This window comes from Sciurus carolinensis, unplaced genomic scaffold, assembly GCF_902686445.1.
Source record: "Sciurus carolinensis unplaced genomic scaffold, mSciCar1.2, whole genome shotgun sequence".
Lineage (NCBI taxonomy): Eukaryota > Metazoa > Chordata > Mammalia > Rodentia > Sciuridae > Sciurus > Sciurus carolinensis.
Window position 1 is genome coordinate 149,976 of NW_025920273.1, and position 8,278 is coordinate 158,253.

Below are 8,278 nucleotides of genomic sequence, written 5' to 3' on the forward strand. Positions count from 1 at the left end.
TTGGTTATTACCCTCCACAAAACATTTTATAGTATTTTTAAAATTAATTTACAAAATGTTTCATATTTTACTGCTTTTAAATTAGTTTACCTAAAATGTTGATATTTCTAAGAAAATCCCAGCATTTTCAAATATATATACAGGAATGAGGAGTAAAATGCACACAACAAGAAATGGCTATAATATAAAAAATGTCTTTTACACATAACCAGTCTTTCCCAGGATCCTCCCTTCTCATGCTCAAATTTTCTTCATGTACCCTTATCTCTGAATAAATGTGGACAATGTCACTGCTAGAGGTGGACTAACAATTCCTTTCAAACTCATTTCCAGAGGAAATTTCTGATTTTTTAAAACAAACGAGTACTTACATAACCTTATATTCTAACTGCAACATATATAAGTAACCTCTTTAAAATTTAAAATGCACAGATATAATAAAAGTTTTAATAGGTTGGGGGGCAAGATGAGAGCAACTTTTTCATAATGTATATACAGGTCTTCTATAAATGCCCTCTAAATCTTTCTGAAGGGTGTTGGAGATTTCCAATAGATCATATAGTTTCTTACCTTGCAGTTTCTTTCTTTGGTAGAACAAACCACAACTGTCCATAGGTGTTCACTGTTCCATAAATCATGCTCCACAACTTTGTTCTCCTTCTGGGATGGATAAGATTTTTGTTTGCCTTCTCAGGACAAGGTGTCATCAAATGAAAACTGCACATAGTGGACACAGAAAGCCCCAGTCTGTGCTGATTGGACAAACTTTATGTCATTAATTTGTCCCCCTTCTGAACTCAGCACTTTTAGTTGACCACAATTATTTTTTATATACCATTCCCCCACCACACAATGGTGCCATTTTTTTAATACTAGCTTTGGCTAGGATGGACAGTATTGGGCCAGGAGACTTGACACCCAAGGATTCCTGGGTCTGGGATCAGAAAGGTCAATCCAACTATCAGGTCATGCAGGCAAAGTTCCCAATCCTTCGCAGCCTAGGTCAACCTTTGGGCAGTCACCACAGGAGTTCTGGGACTCTGCAGGACAGAGACTGATCTTTTCCTGGGAACTTCATCTTACCCAGCAGGCTGGGGCTGCAGGACCACAAAAGGCTCCTAGAGAAGGTCATGCTCCATTTCTGGCCACTCTTTCTCTGCCACAACTAATATGGCAGTTTCTTTTTTTAGATTTAATTTTGTTAGCCAAGTTGTTTTTTATTTGTTTCATAATAATGCATTAGTAATCAAATACAATTTGAAAAGTGAAGAATTAACTACTCTTAGTTTGTAAGTTGCTTTCTTTATTTCTTATAATTTTTTTCTAATTTGCTCAATATTTTCAATTATGATTCCTTGCTTTTCATAGTGGCATACTTTGATTTATCTCACACTTCCCTTTATATATTTTTATTGTCACTTCCCTTTATATATTATGCAGGTTTTTAATTTTTCACAGGGTCTCAATAAGTTGCTAAGACTGGCTTTGAACTGAAGTTCCTCCTTACTCATTCTCCCCTATGTTGCTAGTATTACAGATTTACACACAATTTCTGCCTCTTTCAGACAATTTTTCTGAAGGATTTCTTCACATACAGAATTTCTCATAATTTGTATTAGCAATTTTTCTCTGAATTTGACCCACCAAACTTCCTTGGAATCATTATTCAGCATTCTTTGGGTAATTTGTATCTCACTTATCTAATGTTCCATTCCTAATATTTTGGTTCATTACTTTTAGAGCTGATTTCCTTTGTCTTTATGTGATGTTCTAGTTTTAACTGATTTTTACATTTTAAAAAAACAGTCAACAGTAGATCATAGAGTCATTTTGGAAACAGTATGGAAGATTTAAAATAAATTTTAAAAGTTAAGTACAGTTTCAAACTACATAGTTGAAATTTCAGTTAAATGTGAGGCCATGCAAAAGGATTTCAAGTTTGAGGCAAGTCACAGAAATTTAGAAACAATGTGTCCCCAACAATTTTAAAATGCCTTTTGTTGTAGTTCTGTGGTATAGCACCCTTGGGCTTAATCTCAAATATCACTTATGAAAAAAATAAAAGTAGAATGACTTCATGATCTAGAAATATCCATCTAAATATATATCCATAGAAGATTAAATTAGAATGTTGAAGATATAGCCTCAGTATTGTGTTCAGTGCAAAGAGCATGGCTCTCAATATTCAAGTTATAAAATAAACCTATGTGCCCATCAATGCTTGTAGGATTAAAAATGTGGTATTCATATGATATTACTATTTTGCTATAAAATAAAATATATTGTCAGTTAAAGTGATATAGGATTAATATGCAGGACTTTATGTGAAATACAGCAGATACAAAAAGTCCAGTTGCAGGAGCATCTGATTCACATGTGAAAGAAATTCAGCATGTAATTGTGGTCACCAGGTACTGTGTTTTGTGAAGGGTTTTTATATTGTTACTCGGAATCTACAAATCATTATTTCAATGGGAAAAATGTGATCAAGAGTTTTACTGTAGGATATGGTGACTGTTACATAATATGGTCTTGAAAATTACTAATGGAATAAATGTAAACTTTCTAAACACAAAATTGATAATTATACAAAATAATACTTGTATTACTAATATTACATGTGTTATTTCACCTTGTATAATTACATTACAATACAATGATATAATTAGTAAATATACAAAGTTAAACTTGTCATTAAAAAATCACCAAATAATACAAATACAAAAAAGGATTTTATTAGTCTTGATTTCCATCTGTTGTCTTTTTCCAAGTAATATTGACATAGGTTCTGCAAGACTTTTATTGCCTCTTCAACTTTTTTTTTTGCATAATCTTCTAGATATGTATATGTTTTTCTCATTTATTTTTTTTCTATGTGTTTCCTTAATATTCCCTACCCTCTTTAAATTTGGTGAATATCCATTGTTTTAGCATCCAAAAGCTACCTGTTACCTTCAGATCTCTGTATCTTGGGAGACAGAAACCAATCATCACACAATTATCAAAAAAGTCAGAAATGTTTGTGTAATGTTTTTTATTTTGTTTATTTAACTGAGAGTGATGGTAGCTTGTAGATTTTTTCCCTTATTGCCCAATACTATATTAGAGAAGAGGAAATACTATGGTAATTAAAAGATAAATTTCTTTCCTCTACTACATTGCTATTTCTAATAATATACTTATCTTAGATACACTGCTTTCTACAATAATTTGGATAATTTTAACAACATAATTGTGTATGTACATTTTTATGTAACATGTTTCTGTAGTAATGACGACCTTGGATTTACTAATCTGCTACACTTCTGATGTTCTGATAGTGCTAATATTGCTATAATCTCCTGTTATGCATACAAAATATATTTATCCAAGTCTACTAAGTATTTTTTGTAAAATTTTCATTCATTTCAGCAATAACTTGTCAGGATACCAAAGAATTTTCACTAGACCACAGCATAAGACATGTATTTCAAAAATTGATTAATGAAAAGTATGGAAATTGTGACCTTGACAAATTACAACAGAGGACAATATGGAAAACTTTAAATGAGAGTGAATATCACAAGTCATATTATCAGAAAGCAGACCTAATTCACTGGAAGAGAATTTGTACTGGAGAGAAGCCATACAAAGGTATAGCACATGACAAAGGTTTTAATACAAAATCACACCTCATTTGCCATCAGAGTGTTCATATGGGAGAGAAACTCTACCAATGTAAAGAATGTGGCAGAAGTTTTAATTGGAGATCACACCTTACTCAACACCAGAGAATTCATACTGGAGAGAAGCCCTACAAATGTAACGAGTGTGGCAAATGTTTTAATCAGAGATCACACCTTACTCAACACCAGAGAATTCATACTGGAAAGAAGACCTATAAATGTAAAGAATGTGGCAAAGCTTTTAATCAGAGGTCAAGCTCTACTCAACACCAGAGAATTCATACTGGAGAGAAACCCTACAAATGTATAACATGCATCAAGACATTTTATACAAAATCAGACCTTATTAGTCATCAGAGAATTCATACTGGAAAGAAACCCTATGAATGTAAAGAATGTGACAAAGCTTTTAATCACAGGTCAAACCTTACTCAACACCAGAGAATTCATACTGGAGAGAAACCCTACAAATGTACAACATGCAACAAGCCATTTTATAGAAAATCAGACCTTATTACTCATCAGAGAATTCATACTGGAGAGAAGCCCTACAAATGTAAAGAATGTGGCAAAAGTTTTAATCAGAGATCACACCTTACTCGACACAAGAGAACTCATACTGTAGAGAAATTCTACAATTGTACAACATGCCACAAACCATTTTATAAAAAATCAGACCTTATCTACCATCAGAGAACTCATACTGTAGAGAAATTCTACAATTGTACAACATGCCACAAACCATTTTATAGAAAATCAGACCTTATTACTCATCAGAGAATTCATACTGGAGAGAAGCCCTATGAATGTAAAGAATGTGGCAAAGCTTTTATTCAGAGGGCACAACTTACTCAACACCAGAGAATTCATACTGGAGAGAAGCCCTACCAAATGTACAACATGCAACAAACCATTTTATAAAAAAGTCAAACCTTATCTGCCATCAGAGAATTCATACTGGACAGAAGCCCTACCAATGTAAAGAATGTGGCAAAGCTTTTAATCAGAGATCACATTTTGCTGGACACCAGAAAATTCATATTGGAGAGAAGTCATACAAATGTAGAGTGTGTCAAAGCTTTTAATTCACAATCAAGCCTTATTCAAAACTGTTGATTTCATAGTGGAGAGAAACCCTACAAATATACAGAATATGACAAACTTTTATTTGAACATCATACCTTATTCAACACCAGTAAATTCATACCAGTAAGAAGTCTTAAGAATCTGCAGACTGTTACATAAGTTTTAATTAAAAAGGATGCCAAATCCACCACCAGAAAAATCATAGTGTAGAGAAGCTGTAAAAATGTAAAAATGTGACAAAACTTGTAATGGAAAAGTGTTCCTTTCTCACTAGCAGAGAAACCATACTGGAAAGAAGTCCTATAAATAAAAATAATGTGGCAAAAAACTATTTGTTAAAAATTAGTTTTATTTGTTTCCAATTAGTTACATATGACAGTAGAATGCATTCAGACAAATTGTACAGAAAAGGAGCATCAATTCTCCTTTCATGGGCTAAAAATGTTGCACACGATGGGAGTGTAATAGGGCATACATACAGGGTAAAAATATTCAAATCATTTCACTGTCTGTCCCCTCTTTACAGTGATATCTTTTCCCTCACTCCCTTATGCACAGTCAGAGGACTTCATTCCCCCCACATTATGGATCAACATTTGCTTATCAGAAAAAAACATTTGACCTTTTATGGTGGTATTTGCTCATTTCACTTATTGGGTATTCTCTACCTCCATCTATTAATAGCAAATGCCATAATTTTAATTTTCTTTTGGTCTGAATGACATTTCTTTGTCTGCATATACTAAATTTTTTTTATCCAAGCATCTGTTGAAGGGCATCTAGGTTATCTGTTGTAAACTGAGCTGCTATAAAATTTGATGTGGCTCAGTCACTGTAGTATGCTGGTTTTAAGTCCTTTGACAGTAAACCAAGGAGTGGGATAACTGGATCAAATTTTGGTTTTACTCAAAACTTTCTTAGAAATTTCAATAAAATTTCCAGAATGGTTAAATCAACTTGCAGTTCCATGAGCAATGTATGAGTGTCCTTTTTCCCTGCATCCTTGCGAAAAGTTATTGTTGCTTTTATTATTGATAATTCTCAATTTAGTAGAAGTGGGATATAATTTTTGAATAGTTTTGAGCTGTAATTTCTCTAATAGCTAGAGATGATGAAAAATTTTTTCATATGATAGCTGATTATTTGTATTTTTCTTCTGTGAATTGTTGATCCAGTCCATTTCCCATTTATTGATTGGGTTATTTGCTTCTTTGCTGTTAAGATTTTGAGTTTTTTATATATGAGGTAGATTACTGCTTTATCTAAGGTTTATATGGAAAATACTTTCTCTCATTCTGTAGGTCCTCTGTTCATTTTATTTATTGTTTCCCTTACTGAGGCTTTTGTTTTGAGTCCATCTAATTTATTCTTTTTTGATTCTTACAAGTATTTGTTAATGAGGTCAGTTTCTAAGCTGACATGGTCCAACATGTCAGATTAGACATGACCTGACATGGTAGATTGGTTCAACTTTTTCTTCTATTCAGTACAGCGTCTCTGTTGTAATGCCTACATCTTTGATCACCTTTAAGTTGATTTTTCCACAGGATTAGAAATAGAGTTTTGGTTTCATTTTGCTATGTATGAATTTTCATTTTTTCCAGCACCATTTATTTAATAACCTATCTTTTTCAATGTGCGTTTTTGGTGCCTTTGTTTAGAATGAGATAACCCTATTTATTTGTTTTGTCTAGGTGTCTTCTGTACCCATTCTGGGTCTATTTTGGTGCCAATACCATGCCATTTTTGTTACTATTACTCTGTAAATCTGCATTGTGAGCCCTCCTGCTTTATTCTTCTTGGTAAGGATTACCTTGGTTATTCTGTATCTCTTGTATTCTAAATGAATTTTATGAATGCTTTTTCTAATTCTGTGAAAAATGTCATTGGAATTTTAGTAGGAATTGCATTAAATCTGTAACAGTTTTGGAACTTTTGACAGTATTAATTCTGCCTATCCAAGTGCATGAGAGGTCTTTTCATTTTCTATGGAGTACCTCAATTTTCTTATTTAGCATTTTGTATCTTCTCTTGTAGAGGTCTTTCCTCTCTTTTATTAAGTTGATTCTCAATATTTAATTTTTTGCATCTATTGTCAATGTTGATTTATCACTGATGTAGAGAAATGTATTTATGTATAGTGATTTTATATCCTGCTATTTTTATCTGAATCTCTTTATTAGGTCTAGAAGTTTTCTGATGGAGTTTTTGTGACTTTTGATTGTAGAATCATGTGTTTGGCAAATAGTGATATACTGAATTTTTATTTCCTATTCATGTCTTTTTAATTTCTTTTATCTTTCCACTAAGTCTGGATCAAGTTTTAAGGACTATGTCAAATAGAAGTGTTAAAAGAGGGTATTTATATCTTCTTCCAGTTTACATGAGTAAGGCTTCATTTTTTGTGTACCTAGAATGATGTTATCCTTTGCCTTAGCATAGATGGCTTTTATTTTGTTGAGGTATGTTTCTACTAACCCTAGATTTTCTAATGTTATAAACAGAAATGGATGCTGTATTTTGTCAAATGAATTCTCTCCATGTATTGAGATGGCCACATAATTCTCTTCTTCACATCTATTGATGTGATGAATTATGTTTATTGATATCCATTTGTTGAAATAGACTTGCAAATCTGGGATGAACCCCATTGAATTGTGCTGCACCATTTTTTTGTTATAATTATATTTTATTTATACAAACTATATTTTAATTCATTGTACAGAAATAGGGTACATCTTTTTGTTCCTATGGTTGTTCACAATGTAGATTCATACCATTCATGTAATCATACATGTTCATAGGGTAATGACATTTGTCTCATTCCACAATTTTTCATACACTCCTCCTCCCTCTCATTTTTTTTATAAAACCTAAAGTTTCTCCATTCTTCTCTTAAACCCCCAACATGTACCTCCATTATATATCATCATCCAGTTATCAGGGAATACATTTTGACCTTTCATTTTTGGAATTGGCTTATTTCACTTAGTATGTTATTACTCAGTTTCATCCATTTATCTGCAAATGCCATGATTTTATTCTTCTTTATGGATGAATAATATTTTATTGTTTATATATACCAGTTTCTTTATCCATTCATTTGTCAAAGTTTATCTATGTTGGTTCCACAATCAACATCTCTAGTTATTATAGAAATGCAAATTAATACAACTCTAATATTACATCTTATTCCAATTATAATGTGTATTATCAAGAACACAAGCAAAAAAGTTCAACATCTGTAGTAATAAGAGAAATGCAAATCAAAACCACCCTAAGATTCCATCTCACCCCAATTAGAATGGTGATTATCAAAAATACAAGCAACAACAGCTGTTGGCGAGGATGTGGGGAGAAAGGTACACTCAAACCTTGCTGGTGGGGCTGCAAATTAGTGCAGCCACTCTGGAAAGCAGTGTGGAGACTCCTTAGAAAACTTGGAATGGAACCACCATTTGACCCAGCTATCCCACTCCTTGGCCTATACCCAAAGGACTTAAAATCAGCATATTACAGAGATACAG